Source organism: Mustela nivalis (assembly GCF_964662115.1).
Source record: "Mustela nivalis genome assembly, contig: HAP1_SCAFFOLD_889, whole genome shotgun sequence".
Lineage (NCBI taxonomy): Eukaryota > Metazoa > Chordata > Mammalia > Carnivora > Mustelidae > Mustela > Mustela nivalis.
Genome location: NW_028135775.1, coordinates 154774 through 174464, shown reverse-complemented (window position 1 = coordinate 174464; position 19691 = coordinate 154774). Strand labels below are relative to the sequence as shown.

The following is a 19691-nucleotide window of genomic DNA, read 5'->3' as shown; positions in this document are numbered from 1 at the left end:
AGATACGTCACTATTACTCCTTATCGTGATATGTTTGTGCCAACCTGGTTTTGCCTTTAGGTTGGCATGGACAAAGCCCTCAATGAACTTTATGTGCCTTTGGGACAGTTACGAGAAGTTCTGGTAAGGCCCCAATTTATGAAAACAGTCTGCTGTGACGCCTGTTGTCCTCGTCGGCTTTTCTCTAAGAATTCTTTTCATCTGTTAGTTTGGTGGTACTGGTGGTTGTATTTTAACGGTTCATGATTATAATATTCACCTTCAGAAGAGTTGTAAATGATTTTGTTTTTGCATATGCTAAAAACCTAAAAAAACATGTTCGATTTGAAGAAGACATATTCTCAGAGTAGACAACCTTAAAATGTCAGGGGAGAGGAAGCATATTTCCAAATTCAACTTATTAATGCCACTTTGGTCATATGTAAGTGGTTTCTAACTTACGAATGACTTGTATTTTAACAGTTAGTAATCTTGTAAATATCCCCCCCACCCCACGTAATCTACATGTGGTTAGGTTCCTGGGCTGATCTACAAAAACTGTGTAATCCCTAATGGAACTGAAGGATAATATAAATAAAATGTAATACTTAATAAATGTTACATTTGCATGTTCTCTCAGAAAAATCTCTGTTGTGGGAATGGGACTCCCCACCTCTAAGCCACTGGGAATAGGAACTCCACCTGGGTGAACAGTGGAGGGGCAGTTGTGGCATCACTTCTAACAGAAAACTGTGCTGCCCTGTCTCCCCCCCCGCCCCCCCCGTCTGTGTCTGGTGCCCTGACTTATGGCCTCTGTCCGTTCTGATGCCCTGTCATAAACTTGTCATAAACGACACCATCCTTCCTTGTCTGTCTCTTCTAGCTTGAGTGGCCTCGTGCATCCCTCCCCTAAGACAGTGCCTGCATCCTAGAGAGAATATAAGGAGAACATAATTTAAGGGAAGACACAGTACATGGTTAGAACCAAGAAAAATGCGGAGTAATGGAAATATCAGTGCTGAGAAGCCTAGGGGAGGGGCAGGCAGGAAAGACTTTGTGAAACAGGTAAAAATCTTGAGTTGTGCCTTGAGGTAGCCAATACTTTCCATGGTTTATGTCTCATTTGAATTTTACAAAATCTTGTTAAAGGTTCTTTTCCTTGGAATGGAGGGGATTTTTGTGGTCCGCTGCTGGATTCCACACCAGCCGCTGTGGGGCTCTCCCACTGCCTCCTTGGTGTGCCTCTTCCTCCCGGGGCCTCATAGTGGTGTTGTTTGCCAAGCCTAGCCTTCCTTTGGCCTCCCACTCTTCTCTCCCTGGAGGCATATTTGCTCTACTCACACAGGCTCCCGTCCCACCTCACCCCCTACCATCACCGTATCCCCTCCCTTTTCCATGGCCTGTTTTTATGGCCACTTTGGTCCTGCTCAGCCACAGGCCTGACCTGCCTTTCTGGTCCCAACTCTGAAGCTGTTCTGTGAGATTCTCAGACCTCTGAGGGATACGACTATATCTGTCTTCATTGCATCCCTGTGGGCTGCCACAATACTGATGTCCAGGAGGTGTTTCATAATGTTGATGGAGTGAATTAATTCACCTTCCTGTGGAATTTTTGTGATATGCCTACTTCATTCTAGTTGTTTCTGTTAACCTTTGTTTTGGCCCTAATTCCTAATTATCTCTTTATTCATTAGCTTCTGGACATGTTTCTCTACCTCTGTGCTCTGCCTTTTTCTGGTCTTCTGTTCTTCATTCTTGATTCCTGGTATTTCCATACCCACATTTCATCATCATGCATCAGTGCTTTGACACTCTCTCGTTCTCCAAAATATGCAGAATCTAAAGACCTCATCTCAGTGAAGTTGGCCCTCCATTCCTATTTTTGCTTCTCTCCAGAAGGAAGCCTGCAGTGCACATGGCTGTGTGCCTGTCTGACCCTGCCCCTGAGTATGTCTGCACTTACATCTGCTCCCCATCCCCTCCCCACCTCGGCAGCTGTGTACACATGGCTTTCAGAGTCCGATTCGAGCCCCGTCACATTTCCAGACTCTCTTGTACTTTGCTTCATATTATCTGTTCTCCATTCTAAGCCCCCTCATCCCCATAACTTTCACTGTATATGTGTCATTCTTCTTCTGGCCATGCGACCCTGCCTTCGTGTCATTATGCCCCCAGATCATGAGTCCCCTCAACAGTAACTATGTCTGGTATATCATTTTTTTTGTCAATATCTGCATAGTACTGGTGCACAGGTATTAAGTTCTGTGGAATTGAATGAGATGTAGGAACTTGATAATGTGACAAAACAATGTCTGTAATACGTTTTATTTTTTATTCTTTTAAAGAGTCTCAGGTCATCAGTCAGTGAAGGAATTCGGGCAGTAGATGAACTAATGTGTAAACAACAGGACATAAGGAAGAAAAAGGTACCCTCCAGTAGATTTCTTATGCTGCATGCCAGTTGAAGCCCTCTCCTCTTTTCTCCACGAACTTGTCAGCACTATTCAGGTTTTTTTCAAAGCTCTCACGCATGTGCATTTTATGCATTACGTCACGATATCTACCTGAAATAAGAAGACAGAATTTCAGAGGTACCCACACAATCTCAAGATCACCCACTTTTTCCAGAACAAGAAACCGTGATAGCTGTTGTCGGTGCAGCGCTTGACAGTTAACGACTGTATAAATTGTCAGCGGCCCTGTAAAGAAAATAGGCCTATATTAGAGACTAGGGGAGAAGTGGGCTTTCCAAAGCAAACTCAGGATTCTGCCGTAGGTTTGTTGTTATTTTCTGATCCTGTGTTCTTTATGTTCTGGTGTTCACTTTAATTTTTTCGATTCCCAGTAGTTAGCATGCGGTGTTGGCTTAGTTTCAGGTGTGTGAGACAGGCAACGGCTCTGTACATCTGAGGGCTCACCCCGGGAGTGTGCCCCTTAGTGCTATCTCCAGTTTCAAGTGTCCCCGATGTCATTCATGATCATAACGATGTAGGGGCACAGCGGGCATTGGGAGTCTGGGCTTCTGACTCTCGCCTGCTGCTCTGTACTATGTTTTCTATGTGTATTATTAGCATATTTGTTAAAATCTCAGTGGGGAGAAAGCCTGTTTGAGGGACCTTCTGTTTAATTCGCCTCTGGATCTCCTCACAGCTTTTGTCCAAAGAATGCTTGTCATGCGCTTCCAGACAAAACAGTAAGCTTTATGAGAGCAGGGTGTATTTCTTGCTTTATTTTCTCGTGTCCCCCTCCTCCCCCACCCCCGTCGGAATGAATGTCTAGCTCCCAGGGGTGTTCAGTAACTATTTATTGAATGGATGACTTTGTATTTTTTTGTTCTTTAAGGATGAGAGTTTTCATAATGTCCCTCAACCTCTTTGATAATATTTGTAGTGTAAAAGGTCTTTAATGATTTGGTGCTTGGCCATATAGGTATATGCACATGTAAACTGAGAGGGTCAGTACGATCGGAAGCCAAAGTTAAAACATGAATAGAGGGCCATAAGAAAACAAATGGAGGGGCGCCGGGTGGCTCAGTTGGTTAAACGACTCTTGATTTTGGCTCAGGTCATGATCTCAGGGTCATGAGATGGAGCCCCGCATTGAGCTCTATGCTCAGCAGGATGTCTGCTCGAGATTCTCTCTCTCCCTCGGCCCCTCCCCTGCACGCGCACTTGCAGACTCTCTCTCTCTCAAATAAACAAATCTTTTTAAAAAAAATAGGAAAGAAATGCCCATAGAAAGATTCAGGATGGGGAAAAGAAGAAATAAGAGTATAGAATATGAGAAAGCAAAGTCTAGGGTTTTTTTTTCTCTATAAACTTGCAATAGAATATGGAAGTATGCTTATTCTAGAACTAAGATTTGCATTCTTGAGAATTCTGTGTTTCATAGAAATATTCAAAATATAGCATGCCCTATATATTTGAAGTTAACTTTTGGTCTTATATTTTCCTGCATTTAGCATGGGAAATAAAGATGATTAAGAGTAAAGATGGTGACGTTTTTTGTGTGCTTAATTTTTATTTTTATAGATGTGTGTGTTGAGGCTTATACAAGTTACTTGATCAGTTGAAAAGATTGAAAAAATCTTAAATTCACAAAGTTCTAAAGAAACCTCTGCACTAGAAGCAAGCAGGTAAGCATTTTTTTTTAACTAAGTAGCACATAAATTAATACTTCACATCCAGTCTAATGAGGCGGGGACGGCTTAGTTAGAATTCATTTCTAAACAAGAAGAAAATCCAGGTTTGTGGCTAGAATGTAGCTCCAGGAGAGTGGAGAGCATGAAATGGTGAAATCTATAACATGTTCCTATAAACCCTTTGGTTATAAACCACAGTTCCAACACGTCATTATGCTTGCAGTGGAAAAGTATATTTGGAACCACCTTCCCTGAGGACTAGCAAAGTCCTGTTGATCTTTAAGGCATACCTACCATTCATCCATCTCATTTTTTTTCCTAGACATGCCCAGAGTATTACCATTGATGTATTTTGCACCAGCATTATATTATTATGAAACAGTATAGGGCACATCCAGTTGAAATTTACAAACAGGAAAGAAAAAGCTTATGAAATAGGAAAAAGATGATGGCTCTCTTTGTTATACTGTGATTGTCTTGTTCCCTTCCTGGTGTGAATTTTCAATTCTCCAGGGTAGATGAGTGACTCAGAAAATGAGTAGTTAGGTCCTGTCAGCACCGTGAGACACACAGTGGTGCAGTGGGAGTAGCCCGGGCTGGTTCTGCACATACCAGCTGGGCTGCCTGCGTCAAGGTCGCCTGGTGCCCTGCGTGCCCTGCGTGCTCTGCTGTGTGAGGCGAACAGTCCCTCCCCCTGCAGGGGGAGTTAGGTTTCTAAATTTTAGGAATTAAGGTTTTAGATTTGGAAGAAAGTTGAGAGACCATATGCTCCACATGTCTCATGATGGAGATTAAGAACGGACACATCCCAAAGGAAGCGATTCTCTGGTCCTAGGTCTCTAGGTCTCTAGGACCTTCACATCAAGGCATTCAACTAAGTGGTCAGCCTCCACTGTGCTTGTGTCTCTAGCCCGTTGCACTCGTGCTTCTGCCCCGGTTTGTCCACACTTAGCAGACAGTCTGTACGCGGCCCTTCTGCAGCCCGTGTGTCTCCAGCGGCTCTGCTTTGCTGCGGCCCTTGGCAGCACCTGCAGCCCCTCCAGCCAAGTCCACGTTCAGCCCCTGGGGAGCTGGCCCTCCAGTGTTCTTCCCGTCTTTGCTGTTGCTGCTATGCTCCTCGGATAAAAACACCTCAGTGAGCTCTGTGTCTACAATCCTGTCCCTTTGCAGCACTGTCCTTGATAAACAGACATTGTGTGCTTTCTTGCTCAGAATTACCTTGGAGGACTTTTTTCTCCAGAAGAGCAGCTCTGAGCTCTGGAGTCAGGAAAGCCAGAGCAGCGTCAGCGCACGGTAAATCCTTCATGCTCTGCTAGGCCCAGAAATGCCTAGATAAGGATAAATAGGAAATGCGCATGGGATCAGTCACTAGAGGTTGGGATTAGGCTTCTGCATTGGTCGTGCCCAGCGCCTGCCTTCCCTCCACACCAGTTCTGATGCTCTGGGACGGGGCACACCGTGGCAGGTCTCCAGACATTTTTGGGTTTCCTTACAGTGTGTTTCCTCACTACCTGACTGCCCATCCTCAGATGTGGGATGCCTCATAGAGCCCAGCAGGGGCTTTGGGGCCTTTGTTTTGTTTTGTTTTGTTTTTCACTGTTCGGCTTCCTTTTGAATGGGGTTGACGCTTTCTAATGTGGGGGGCAAGAGGGAAGTGTATCCAGTCCACTTGATGGCAGATGCACTGTGAGTGATTTCTCACCAGCTCCCAGAGCACCGAGCTTGCTCTTTCTGCCATTGGGTAAATGTAAACTTGGAGTCCGCTGCTCTGAGCGATTTCCCAGGTTGCTGCTAGGCGGTCAGTTTTAGCTGATTGAGGAGACAGCAGTAGTTGGTACTGGGGAGGTACTTGGGAGGGAGAATGAGGCAGGCAGAGAAGAGGGGGATTCGCGTATGAACGGTAGGACAGGGCAAGAGAGAGGAGGGGGTTAGAGAATGGGAGAAGAAGGGAGAAGAAGGGCACGAATGGGAGAGCCAGAGGAACGTGGTGGAAACATGCAGTTGTACCCACACTGACCTAAAATAGTTCCATCCCCTTGCCTGGTCCCTGTGGCCCCGGCCAGGCTGTGTCGGTGGTTTCTATGATCTCCCCGCTCCTCACCCCTCGCACCTGGGGCCTGCTGCACAGACAGTTTGTCCTGAAAATGATGGCGTGCAGGTGCAAGTGCCTGAGCGCTGTAAGGCATGGGGGGCAGTGGGGGTGGCAGGTTTTAACTTTGGGAATTACACTTCTCTAATTGTCTCTACTAGCCCTCTCTGGACTAGAGAGATTTTGGAGAGAATTGCCACAGAATTTAACCAGTTACATTTTCATGCTGTTCAGAGCAAAGGCATGCCTCTTCTGGACAAAGTAAGACCAGTAAATGTTGGTTTCGATTTTCAATTTGCTGTTTGCGAATTTCCTGGATGATTTTGCTTTGACCTAGCATTGCCCCTGATAATTGCTACTTTACAGGATTTAGAAGCTAGCTTTGAATTTTTTTTTCAGTATCTCCTGCTTTGGACCCTTCTTCCATTATGTCACACTAGATAGATTTTGTGTAAAGACACAAGCGTAGTCTCCAAACTATGCAAGTAAAATTAATTCTGAATTTCATGTAACTTGACACATCATATGATATAGTCAGAGTTCATTTATCCAAAGACCTTGACTGGGTTTAAATGCACGTTTGTCAGATTTACTCCGTAGCTTAAGAGGCAAATAACTTTTTGTCGTTCCGTAATTGTCTAAACTTCACTTTGATGAAGCCGACTTACTTTCAAAGAAATCATACGGAGGGGACGCCTCAGTGGCTCGGTCAGTTAAGCCACTGCCTCTGGCTTAGGACATCATCCCAGGGTCCTGTGATCGAGTCCCACCTTGGGCTCCTTGCTTGGCAGGAAGCCTGCTTCTCTTTCTGCCTATGCCTCCTTATGTGCTTGTGCTCTCTCTCGACAAATAAATAAATAAAAACCTTTAAAAAAGAAAGAAAGCAATCATGGGGAGAAGAGATTCATTGTTATTCTCTAGGAAATGTTGGGATTTTAATCTTACATATATTCTGGTAGAATTAGAGGCTCGATTTATATATATAACACATATGTATATAAATTATACACATATATTTGAGCTTTTAGAAACTGTTGTGCCTGGACCTTCTTTCCTGGTCTCTCTGTTCTTGCAGTGTATAGCCCACATTACAGCCATGCTGCAGCAGTCCCTGGGAGGCCTGTTGCTAGAAGGGCTTCAGACTTCCAATGTGGACATCATACGGCACTGCCTCTGGACTTAAGCTACATTTGACAAGACACGGGATGCAGAGGCGTTAGTTGGTCAAGTACTGGTGAAACCGTACATGGATGAGGTTTGTGCCCCCATGCACCTCATTCCACAAACACAGAGCATCTAATCTGGCTTCGTTTCTTGACTGGGTGCGAGAGAGCTCAGGGCTCTTCCTTGAAGATGCTCTTAGTTCCTGCTCTTCTGGATGTAAGAAAAGGTTGGTCCCGCTTGGAGCCCATCAGCATGGCAGGAATCAGGCATGCGCTCTTTTCTCTTCCAGTGATGCCATAACTCAGGGATCATCTTAATTTAGTAGGGGTGAGGGACTTGCCTAGGAAGAAGGTACGGATCAGAACATTTTTAGGTCAATTTCTATTTCCATAAGTTATACGTTAATGAAGTTGCCGAAAAGCGTGACCCCACCAAGGTGCCCGTGCCCACTGGAGGAGCTGGAAGACAGCTCTGTGTGCAGGGAAAGTCTGTGAGGGGAGGCGTCTTCGCAGAATTGATGTGGCTTAAGTCTTGAAGACCATGGGGGAGTTTGCCAGGCTAGGAAGGTGGGAGGGAGGGAATATTCAAAGATAAAGGGCTTTGAAGGGCGAGTTAGCGGGGTAGTACCTTAAGTCCGGAACTTGGTTACCCAGTGTTCTTGACCTATAAGGATACAGTTAAATACAGGAAGTCAGTTTGTCCTGCCTCTGAGCGGCCGGAGTATGGGCTGCACCATGTGAGACCGCCAGCAATAAGCAGCTTCCAACTTAGAGAGCGTTGGTTTCATCTAGTTCAGGCTGACAGAAGTCATGAAGCCAGTCTCAGCGTTTGAGGGCTTTCTTCCAGTCACCTGCCAGTGCGAGTGCTCTTTCTGTCCAGTAAGTATAAAGCTACCCACCATGACTTCAGGATGAAAGGCTTCGAGTTTTAAAACGAGACAGTATCCCAGTGATAGAAGTGAAATTGAAGGATTAATTTCAGTAATCTTCTCAGCTTCATTAAGACTACTAAAAGTAAATGATCTGTCAGTTCTTTGTATGTATCCTATTATAGTTCATAGCTCTCTCTGTGGGGGTGAAAAAGATCACATTATTCTTTGTCACTAAATGAAAATATTTTAGTTGTTTAATTTATGCCCTTTTCATTGAACTGAATCTAATATGCTAAATTAGGGAAGTACTTTACGTTTCCGTGTCGTTAAGTATTTAAGATTGTATGATTGTCATTCACCTCCTGCAACTCAGCCTCACCAAAAAAAAATAAAATACTAAAGCAAAATACGATGTGTTTTCTTCCATCACTTTCCATCTCAGCCCTTTCCCTGTTCTGGAGACGGTAGAGGATAAGGCCAGGGTGAAGATGGTACAGAGCTGTTGTCTGCAGATACAGTATTTCGCTTTTAAGCTCAGAAGGGAAGCAGATGAGTGTGTGTGATGTTTTAGCTTCAGGCCAGTCTCTGTCCCTCAGCCTCTGTGTCCCCCAGGGTTGGAGCAGTATTCCCAAATCCCGGGACCTAGATTTTCATGCCGTTGTTACTTACCTCCTGTTTAGAAAGCATACTGAGTGGGGAGGAGGAAGGACGAAGTGCATTTGTAAGGTTTACTCGATTCTTTTCTCTGTAGTGTATAGTTCATATTCTCTTTTAGGTGCTTTAAAAACAAACAAAAACACAAACAAACAAACAAACAAATAAATAAAAATAAAACGCTCTTCCTTCTGCTAGGTGATTGTAGAGCAGATCGTTGAGTCTCATCCGGACGGCCTGAAGATCATGTATGCTAATAAGCTCCTGGAGTTCGTTCCTCACCACTGCCGCTTTCTTCGAGAGGTCACAGGAGGAGCCATCTCAAGGTGATGTAAACTGCTGTGTATGCACCTGAGCTCAGTTTAGTGACCACCTGTCACCTCCTCATGTGCCGCTGATCCCTGGTGTCCTGTCGGACCCGGGAACGTGGGAATGTGTGCTCTTCCCTATTTGTTACCAGTGCTGTGAGGCAGGTGTCGCTTGCCTGGGTTTACAGGGAAGGGAATGAAGAGTGGGGACGAATCTCAACTGTGACATTTGTGTGACTCCAGAGCCTCTGCTTTTCTCTTGTCTATACTTTCTCCTTAACCAGGTTCAAAATCAGAATTGGTTTCCTTCCATTATTGTGATGTCATCATTGGTCTAGAAATACCAATTCATTTTAATTCAACACATTTTATACTGATGGCAATTAAAGTCATGTTCGGTTTTCCCTCCCTCTCTTATTTCATTTCCATGGATTTCCAGTTCTGCTTTATGAATATCCCATTACCTTCCACCATCTCCGTCATCTCAGTCCAGACCTTTGTCGCCTTTTGTTCGAGGGTAGCAGGCTCTCCCCACCTGGTCTCCCAGCTCCACCTGTCCCTCTTCATTGCAGCCCTCAGCTGTCCCACCTGCCAGAGCTCTGCAGCCTTCCTGAGTCGCTTGTGGCTTCTCATCGCCCACAGGGGAGCATCCAGTCTTCCTGCGCAACCTGTAACCCTTGGTGCTTGAGTCCTAGTGGTTCTCCGCTGTAGAACTTTTTACTGTGGAACTTTACCCCATACCACTATGGTTCCTGGCCAGACAGGAGTGCTTGACCTTCCCTAACACACCTGGTACAGAAGATCCCTGACTTCACCTTGGTTCAGTTTATGGTTTTTTGACTTTTTATAATAGTGCAGAAGTGATATGCATTTAGTTTGGATCTTTTCCCAGGCTGGCGATCTACAGTAGGGTCCTCTTTTTTAATGCTTGGCAGGGGCAGCGAGCACAGCCCCCAGGCAAACCACGTGATCACGAGGGTCAGCAACCAACACACTTGAACCGTCCTGTTCTGGCTTTCAGTGCACTGTTCAGTAAGTTACAAGAGATACCAGACATTTTATTGTGAAATAGGCTTTGTGTTAGAGGATTTTGCCCAATTGTGCAATACTGTAAGTTTCTCAACACATTTAAGTTAGGCGGGGCTAAGCTCTGATGTTCAGTCGCTTAGGTGTTTTCCATGCATTTTCAACTAAAGAGATTTCCAGCTGAACAATGGGTTTATTAGAAGCCGAGGCCGTCATAAGCTGAGGAACATCTGTCTATACTGTGCGCCTCTGTGTTTTCCTTCATTGCTTCCTGTCTCATATCCCTTTGTCTTTCTGTTGATCTGTCACTCCACATGAAGCTCCAGTCAAATACAACTTCTTTTTTTTTAGGTTATTTATTTATTTACTTATTAGAGAAAGCATAAGCAGAGGGGGAGGCAAAGAGTGAAGCAGGCTCCTCACTGAGCAGGGAGCCCAATGTGGGACTCGATCCCAGGACCCTGAGATCATGAACTGAGCCACCCAAGCGCCCCCAGGCTATGGTTATTTCAAGAAAAAGTCCTATTTGTGAATTCTTCATCTAGTGAAGATGAATTAAAATCAGAAAGTCAACTCTGCCACCTTTAAAAACCCAGGAACAAAAAAAAATTCCACGACCAGGTATAACCCTATCCACAATAAATCACTTTCAATCCAGTCCTGAAAACTAATACAGAGTAGGAAGAAAGCATTACAGAAAAATTTTGTTTCCATTAATCAAGCTGGAAAATAACGGGCCTTATACGAATGCCCTTAAGGAAGACAGTTCTTATAGTTTTATGTTGATGGAAACTAACATTACATTCGAAATGCATGTTAAAACCATGACTGTAGACTAACTACCACTTTCAGTCATCAGAAGATGAAAAATGGTCAAGAGTCACCCAAACTGAATCCTGGTTCCTCCTGGAAAATGTGTTCCTAAATATTTTCCTCTTGAACTACTGTGCTCTTTCTGTATCTTACACAGCAGACACTGCGATGCACAAACACATCCAGAAGGCCTTTGAGGGCTGACAGCCTGCTGGAACAATGAGGAATTCACCCGGGTTTCTGCCTTTCTGCCGGGCCCAGAAAGTTTTGTGTAACCCAGGTGACATGTCATGAGAATACAAGTGTGCCTCACACCGTACTATCACCTCCTCAGGGTAGACACCAAAATCCATGTTCGTATATGAAAATCCAAGATGTGTACAGAAATCAAGAGTGATTCTATCATCTTGAAAGAAAAACACACTGTTGCATTGCCACATGCCTCGTTTCTCCTCAAGTGACTGCAGGAAGTAGGGATTGCAGTCTGAAGTCTCAGAAAGAAAAATTAGAGTAAGGGCAACACCTGAAGTTTATTCCTGAAAATACTTGGAGAACGACTGTGACCAATAAACCAGGGCTTAGTTCATGAGACTATGTCAATGAGTTTATACCATCCCATGTCCTGGTCAAACCCTCATGTCTGGGAGATGGAGGGACATCTTCATCTTCCAGAGCTACTATTAGGGAAAAAGGTGGAGACAATACTGACTGAGTCCCTCCTTCAGCAGGAGAGCCAAAAACACCTTGCCCCTCCATAATCCCAAATGAAAATAAACATCTTGGGGCGCCTGGGTGGGTTAAGCTTCTGCCTTTGGCTGGGATCGAGCCCCACGTCGGGCTCTTTGCTCAGCGGGGAGCCCACTTCCCTCCTGCTCTCTGCCTGCCTCTCTGCCTACTTGTGATCTCTGTCTGTCAAATAAATAAAATAAATAAAATCTTTAAAAAGGAAAGAAAAGAAACATCTCATTTTACTAGTGTACAGCAGTGACTATGCAGAAGAAATTATTATTATATTATTATTAGATGATATTATTATTATTATTATTATTGTACCATATTGTTAACCTTTTGAATTCGGACACCTAAAATTTTTAATAAAATATGAAGGCCCTCAAAAACATTAACACTGCTGAAAGGGGAGGCGAAGGCCAGGTTCTTAGGAGGCCCTGCACCAAAGTCATCGTCCCGTTTCCTCACTGTGATGAGGAAGCATGAGTACATTGGCAAATTTGAAATTATTGATGACCACAGTGCTGGGAAAACTGCTGTGAACCTCACGGGCAAGTTAAACAAGTGTGGCATGACCAGCCCTAGACTTGTATAACTGAAAGATCTAGAAAAGTGGCAGAATATTTCCATCCCCTCAGTTTGGTTTCACTGCATGGAAAAATTCTTCTGGCATCATGCACCATGAAGAAGGAAGAATCCAGGCAGGAGGAAAAATCCTGGGATTCCTTTTTCCTAGAAATATAATATACATGGCACGTGAAATTCCTCAATGGGAAAAAAAAAAGGAAAATAAATTACAGTCAACTAATGTTTGACAAGGGTGCCAAACAATTCAATGGGGGTAAGAACAGTATTTTACTCCCAAGCAGCCACATGCAAATAATGAAACAGGAGTCCTGCCTCACACCATACAGAGAAAATAACCCAAAATGCATCAAAGACATAAATGTAAGCATTAAAATGATAAAGTTCGGGATGCCTGGGTAGCTCAGTTGGTTGGACGGCTGCCTTCTGCTCAGGTCATGATCCCGGAGTTCCCGGATCGAGTCCTGCATCAGGCTCCAAGCTCCACAGGGAGTCTGCTTCTCCCTCTGACCTTCTCCTCGCTCATGCTCTCTCTCATTGTCTCTTTCTCAAATAAATAAAATCTTTTAAAAAATAAAAATAAAGTAAAATGATAAAGTTTTCAGAAGAAAACACAAAGGTAAATGTTAGTGGTCTTGAATCTAACAACGGCTCCTCAGCCAAACACCAAAGTCAAGCTACTTAAAAAAAATAATAAACAAATAAATGGGACTCAACCAAAATATCCCAGTTTTGTGCTTCCAAGGACCCCATTGACAAAGTCAAAAGACAAGCCACTAAATGGGAGAAAATATTTGCAGGTCATATATAAGAAACATGCCTTCAGACTGTGTGAAGAATTCTTACAACTCAAATAAAAAGACAACCAAGTTAAGAAATGAGCAAAGAGGGGCGCCTGGGTGGCTCAGCGGGTTAAGCTGCTGCCTTCGGCTCAGGTCATGAACTCGGAGTCCTGGGATGGATCCCCGTATCAGGCTCTCTGCTCAGCAGGGAGCCTGCTTCTTTCTCTCTGCCTGCATCTCTGCCTGCTTGTGATCTCTCTCAATAAATCTCTCTCAAATAAATAAATAAAATCTTTTTAAAAAAATGAGCAAAGAACTTGAATATACATTTCTCCAATATTCAAATGTATACATTAATATATAAATGTATATATAAATATATTTTACATTATCATATATTTATATAAACATATTTATGTAAATATATTAACATTCTTAAATATGAATTGAAATATAAATAAAATATGAAATATATATATTTAAAGCTACATATAAGGTATATATAAAATATATGGGACAATAAGCACGTGAAAATATGCTCAACATCACTAATCATTCGGGAAATGCAAATCAAAACCATGGTGAGATACCACCTCCCACCCTCGTGGATGGCTACTATCAAAAAACCCAAAAGCAGGTGTTGGAAGGATGTGAAGAGCTGGAACCTGTAAATTGCTGGTGGGCTTGGAAAATAGCGCAGCCACATTAGAAATGGTTTAGTAGCTCCTCAAAATGCAGAACACAGAGTTGCCATATGACACACCAATACCACTCCTGTGTATAGAGCCAAGAAAAAAACTATGCCCACACAAAAACTTGTGCATGAAGGTTTAGGGTTTATTCGTAATAGCGAAAAGGTGAGAACAACCCAGATGTTCATCAACTGATGAAGAGATAACTAAAATGTGATCCATCCAGCCAGTGGAATATTATTCAGCCTTGAAAAGAATAGAATTTTGATATGTGCCACGACACAGAGGAGCCTTGAAAACATTCTGCTGATTGAGAGAAGTCAGTCACAGAAGACCACATATTGCATAATTTGATTTATATGGAATTTCCAGAATAGCTAAATCTACAGAGACCGAAAGTAGATTAGCAGTTGCCTAAGACTGGTGGTGATGGCTAAAGTTTTCTTTTGAGGATGATGAAAATGTGTAGGTAGTTCAGTATAGTATAGTTAACTATAGTGAAAGCCATTAAATTGTCCACATTAGATGGTGAATGGTATGGCCTGTGAATTATAACTCAATTAAGCTGTCATCGAAAAATGCAAAGAACTTCTATATTTATCAAGTAGAAAAAGAATGAACTTGATTAAAAACATCAAAAATTGGGGAAATAAAAACAAACAAAATAAGATGGAAGGAATAAAATCACGACTGTTTATCATTAATTTAAATGTGTACAGACGGACTTTTTCTATTAAAGCACCTATCAGGGGGTTACAGATCCACGCTGTTCAAGAAACATACTTAAAATGCAAAAGGGATTGAGAATGTATCAGGTGAGGAGATAACATGCAAAAGAGAAAGCCGGAATGGCAAAATTCATCGCAGACAAGTTGGGTCTAAAGCTATAGGTACTAAGATGAAGAGGAACATTTTTAAAGGCAGAGTTTGGAAAGAAGATGTAAAAGGTATAAGCAGGTATACATCTAACAACATAATACCTAAAGACTCTAAAAATGCAATAACAAGGTAAAATTTTAGCTTTTCAAATGGTAGTATCTACTAGAAGGAGGGAAAAACAAGGACACACAGAAAATAGACATCCTGGGGCGCCTGGGTGGCTCAGTGGGTTAAAGCCTCTGCCTTCGGCTCAGGTCATGATCCCAGGGTCCTAGGATTGAGCCCCACATCAGGCTCTCTGCTCCGCGGGGAGCCTGCTTCCTCTTCTCTCTCACTCTCTGCCTGCCTCTCTGCCTACTTGTGATCTCTGTCTGTCAAGTAAATAAATAAAATCTTTAAAAAAAAAAGAAAATAGACATCCTTATTTCCCTCGGAAAACATTTCTTTCTTACACATAAGGAAAGCCATATTTGTAAAGATTAATTGCATACTAGGCAACAAAGGAAACCTTTACAAGCCTTCCAAATTAAAGATTTAAAGAACAGTTCTTTGATCACAATCCAGTAGAATCAGAATTAGATAACCTGGTAACAAAAAATTGAAACTACACACAAGTTAAGAAATACAGTCTTCAGTCAAAGAAGAAATCATAAGACAACTGAAGAAAATCTTGAAATCAATGAAAAGGAGACTATTTCATACCAAAACTTACAGAAGACACCAGAAGTTATACTCTAAGGAGACTTTAGTGTCAAATATCTTCAATTTCAAACATTTTCTTGAATAAAAGAAACTACTCAGTTAAACCCATCAGAAAAGGGCAGCTCAATCAAAAGAAAGGAAGTAGTTATAATAAAGATAAATTTTTAAACTAATAAAAAATGTGAGGGGCAAATAAACTCAAAGTTGTTTTTATGAAAGACTAATGAAATTAAAAAAAAACTTCACATGCCCTATTAAGGATAAGAGAGGGGGAAGATGGGGTGTGGGAGGAGGTGGGGAGAGAGGGAAGGGGGATGGGGAAAGGGGGGTTTCAGGGAGGAGGGGACAGAGAGAGAGAGAGAGTTGCAAAACAGATAAGGGTTGGGAACAGAGATATAAAAGCAAATGCATAATATAAAAGAATCACTAAACTGCAAGGCACTTTATACTAATCAATTTGATAACCTAGAAGAAACGATGATTTCCTAGGAAAACAAAATCATCCAAATGATTCAAGAATGGAAAATTCAGAAAATGAGTTCCAAGATCAGACGAGTTTGCAGCTGGATAACTGTCATTCTACTGTTAAATGGCAACAGGCAATTAAACAATAATAAGTCAATTCACTTGATGAAGCTGAGCACAATTTTAATACCCAAACCTGAGAGGGAGGAACGGGGAAGCTATTAACAAATCTGGCTTAGGACAGATTAGTTAACAGAAACTGAACTAATGTTAGCAAATAACAGAAGTCAGGCATCTATCAAAGGACTATATCCTGAGACCAACTTGGATTCATTCCAGGAAAATAAAGGGAGCTCAAGACCAGAAAATCAATAAGATTTACCTCATCACTAAATTAACTGTGAAAAAACTCTTAAGACCATAGCAATAAATGCATTTGATAAAAAAAATAAAGGCACCTGATAAAAGGTGAGAGGCCATTCTTTATAAAAATGAAGGTAAAAACAGAAGGACGTTATGCAGGAGGGATTATTAACTGGGAAGCACTAGATCAAGAGGTAGATAAAATAAGCCCATATTTGTTAAACAGTGACAGAGCCCCATGCGTGCGTGGATAGAGGCGAATGAGCTCATGGATGAGCACCAGGCTGTCAACAGGTACTATAGGGATGAAGGCAGCGGTGAGGAGAGGAGAGTCTTAACAACAGGGAAGAAGGTAAAAGGAGGATTGCAGTTAAAAATTGTGCATGATACAAACACATGCAAATAAGACTGGATATTTTCCCATATATAGTTTTTTAAAACCCTGCACACATTACTGGAACTACCAACTCTTGCTTTCAGCTCCGCAGCCCTCACGTGCTTTTCCAGTACCAGGATGCAGGGGTAGATCCTCCGTTGGTGAAATCCTATGTCATTGTACTCCTAAAGGTACAGGTGAAACAGTGCAGGGGCTGCAGGTTGGAAATCAGGCATCCCTGCGCCCACCCCAGCTCCCTGCTCGCCCAGCCCCCACTCTGAAGCAGCGGGCACTTGGAGCTGTTAAGAAGCAGGGTACTGAGCAGTTCTCTGGTTTCCCCTGGAGCCATCTGCATCCATCATATTTCCCACAGCTCTCCCCGAGTGTTGGTGCTGGCTCCCCCCGAGTGTTCCCTTAGCTCCTAGCACACCCTTCTTATGAGAGCACCTAGTACTCCCCGTCACAGTGCTCTGTCTGTCACATGCATCCATTGATCGACTTTGTGCTGGTTGAGGGTTGGAGCCCCCTCCTGTTAACTTCTCAAGTCCGTTTCTAATGCAGCAGCACCTGGCACTTAAGCACCCTGTCAGTACCTGCCAAATGAATGAAATGTACTCAAAACATAGTATGAAGTCTGCGTTTTGAAACTCCTTTTTGGAGACGTTTGCTATCATTTTCCCAGGCAATTTAAAAAATTTCCAGCCTTGCTGCCAATAACCTGAAGGGGTAAATGAATGCCGGCGTGCCCCATGGGACATGTCACTCTGGATGGTCCTTCGGCAGCAGGGACTTTGATAGCGCTCTTCCAAACCTAGCAGGTGGAATGGGTACGTGGCTGAGTGCCTCCCGGGTCTGACCTGTGTGACGCCACCCACCCGGTGCCTGCAGCTGCCCTCTGGAAGGTGTTGCTTTTGCGGCAGAGCCAGAGGGCACCAAGCGTGTGTCTGTCTCCAAAGTCCTGGGCACCACATCACAATGCCTTCTTGAGAAGCAGAATCAAGGACAGTTGCTGATCTTCATTTCTTCCCACCAAAGGTAGCTCATACACCATCTTTGGAAGTTGGAGCCAGAGGGTGCCTGGGTGGCTCAGTCGGTTAAGTGTCTGCCTTCAGCTCAGGTCATGATCCCAGGGTCCTGGCATCGAGTCCCACACATTTGCCTCCTTGCTCAGCGGCGAGCCTGCTTCTCCTTCTCCCTCTGCCATTCCCCCCACTTGTGCTTTCTGGCTCTCTGTGTGTCAAATAAGTGAATAAAATCTTTTTAAAAAGTTTGGGCCATACTCTTTAGCCATTCTACTTTCTCTGGGGTAATTTGCCACCTCCCTGAATTTACCTGCATCTTTCCCAAAATCTACTTATCTTCCAGCCTTCTTGACCATAATGAGTCTATACATTTTCAATAGACAGTGTGAACTTACATTAGACCATCTCTAATCTCCAATTAGGTTCTGTTCCGGGATCCCACTGGAATTCTACGTGCCTGTCCCCTAAGATCCCATAAATTGTGGTCCAATTTCCCTGCCAGCCAAGGAAAGCACATGGGAAATCTTGCTGAAGTATGAGTAAGAGCCAACGAAAGGGAACATATTTATCTGCCTCGAATGCTGGGACCTGAGGAAAGCAAGTTTCATTACAGACAAATCAGGAAGGAGGTGCAGATTGCTTTTTATGTCACTCTGGAGTGGAGGTCTGCCATTGATCATTAAGGCCATTTCCTGCAATGCACTCACCAAAGTGATACTCACTTCGGAGTGGACAAAGCTTAGGAAATGGCCAAGGGGAGCTCTGCTTACATTTTACACTCTCAGCATTTATTTGTATTAATTTCTTTATAGGGCATTATAGAGACATGAGACCACATTGAAAAAGCAAAGCTTGTCATCCTGTGGCCTTGGGTCAAGAATAGAGATAGTGCTGCTCATGTCAGTTTCAATCTCCAGTGGCCAAGGGTTTGATCTGATGCTCTTTCAAGTTTTCCCCATAGCCTTTCTCAAGCTCAATGGCCAATAATCCCACAGGAGGAGATTTTAGCGCCCTCTCAAACTTCTGTTTTGCTATCTCTCCCCAGCCTGCTTCCTCTGCAAAAGTCACCTCTTTGCCTGTGCATCTACCACCTCTTAGAGCTTTTGGAATCAGCCACGAATTGCAGTGCTGATTCCTTCCATGACCCCATATTGTTTACAGGAAAACTCTTCTTCGTTATGCCTTGCCAGTCAGAGTGACGGTTTCATCCACAACCTGGACCAGGTTCGGGAATGTTCTACACATAAATGTGAGCAAATGTCTTCTGTATTGAGAGACATGTACATTCTGTAAATGGACTCTATTGAAAAACCAATACATAGGGTACACTTATGTCTTGACCCAGCTGGAAGGAGGCACTTTACTTCCATCTTTCAGAAAATTGGTGTAACACATTGATTTTCATAACAAAGAAAGCAGTTTTGTGTCCTCTACCAAAAGACTGTCATAGTAAGCAATAAATTGCCTCTTTGGAGTGAACAAATTAATAAGATATTTTCTAAATTTCAAAATAACAAAGACAGAACGATGTCTGTAATGCTAAGTGCATCCCCTTAGTTGCAGGACATTGTGTCATGGACCACCTGAGCAATGACACATGGCGGCCGGTAGTCTGATTCACCTGGCAACCTGTTAAAAGAAAGTCTTGCACATGACAAGCTTTCAATAAGACACTGACAAGATGGCCAGGAAGCCAGCCTTAGCTGGCTTTTTCAGGTGTCCAGACATCTAGTCAACCTACCTCACCAACTCATCACCATGCTTACTGGAGTAAACCCAATTTCTTCCTTCCCCCCTGGAGATGGGAGAAGAGCCACTCACACGTTTGTATGGAATTCTCATTCCCCCTCGCTCTTTCCCCACATGGCGCTGTCTGCAAAATAAATAAACAAATCTATATGTCACCGGAAGTTCCTGGGTCAAATTACACAACTCGGACAATTTTGGGTCACTACAGCCTTTTGTTTTTCTCTCCACCTTAAGCCTTCTGGGTGACCAACAGCTATCTAAAACTCATGTTGCTGCCATATGCTGTTGTTCTGCTTCATCTT

The 19691-nt window shown here is 43.2% G+C and overlaps 1 long non-coding RNA gene across 3 annotated transcripts in view; it reads left to right on the top strand.

Moving 5' to 3' along the window:
- Window positions 1–11318, top strand: part of LOC309857560 — a 35363-nt gene extending 24045 nt beyond the window's left edge. Inside the window, exons 4-10 of one of the 3 annotated variants that reach the window (XR_014307772.1) lie at window positions 61–123; window positions 2325–2405; window positions 4011–4114; window positions 6371–6479; window positions 7285–7599; window positions 9097–9224; window positions 11203–11318. This is a non-coding gene — a long non-coding RNA (uncharacterized lncRNA). Of the gene's footprint in view, window positions 1–60; window positions 124–2324; window positions 2406–4010; window positions 4115–6370; window positions 6480–7284; window positions 8252–9096; window positions 9225–11202 lie in introns of all 3 variants that reach the window. The other 2 variants (XR_014307773.1, XR_014307774.1) reach the window with 2 other exon arrangements.
- Window positions 11319–19691: the final 8373 nt, after the last annotated feature.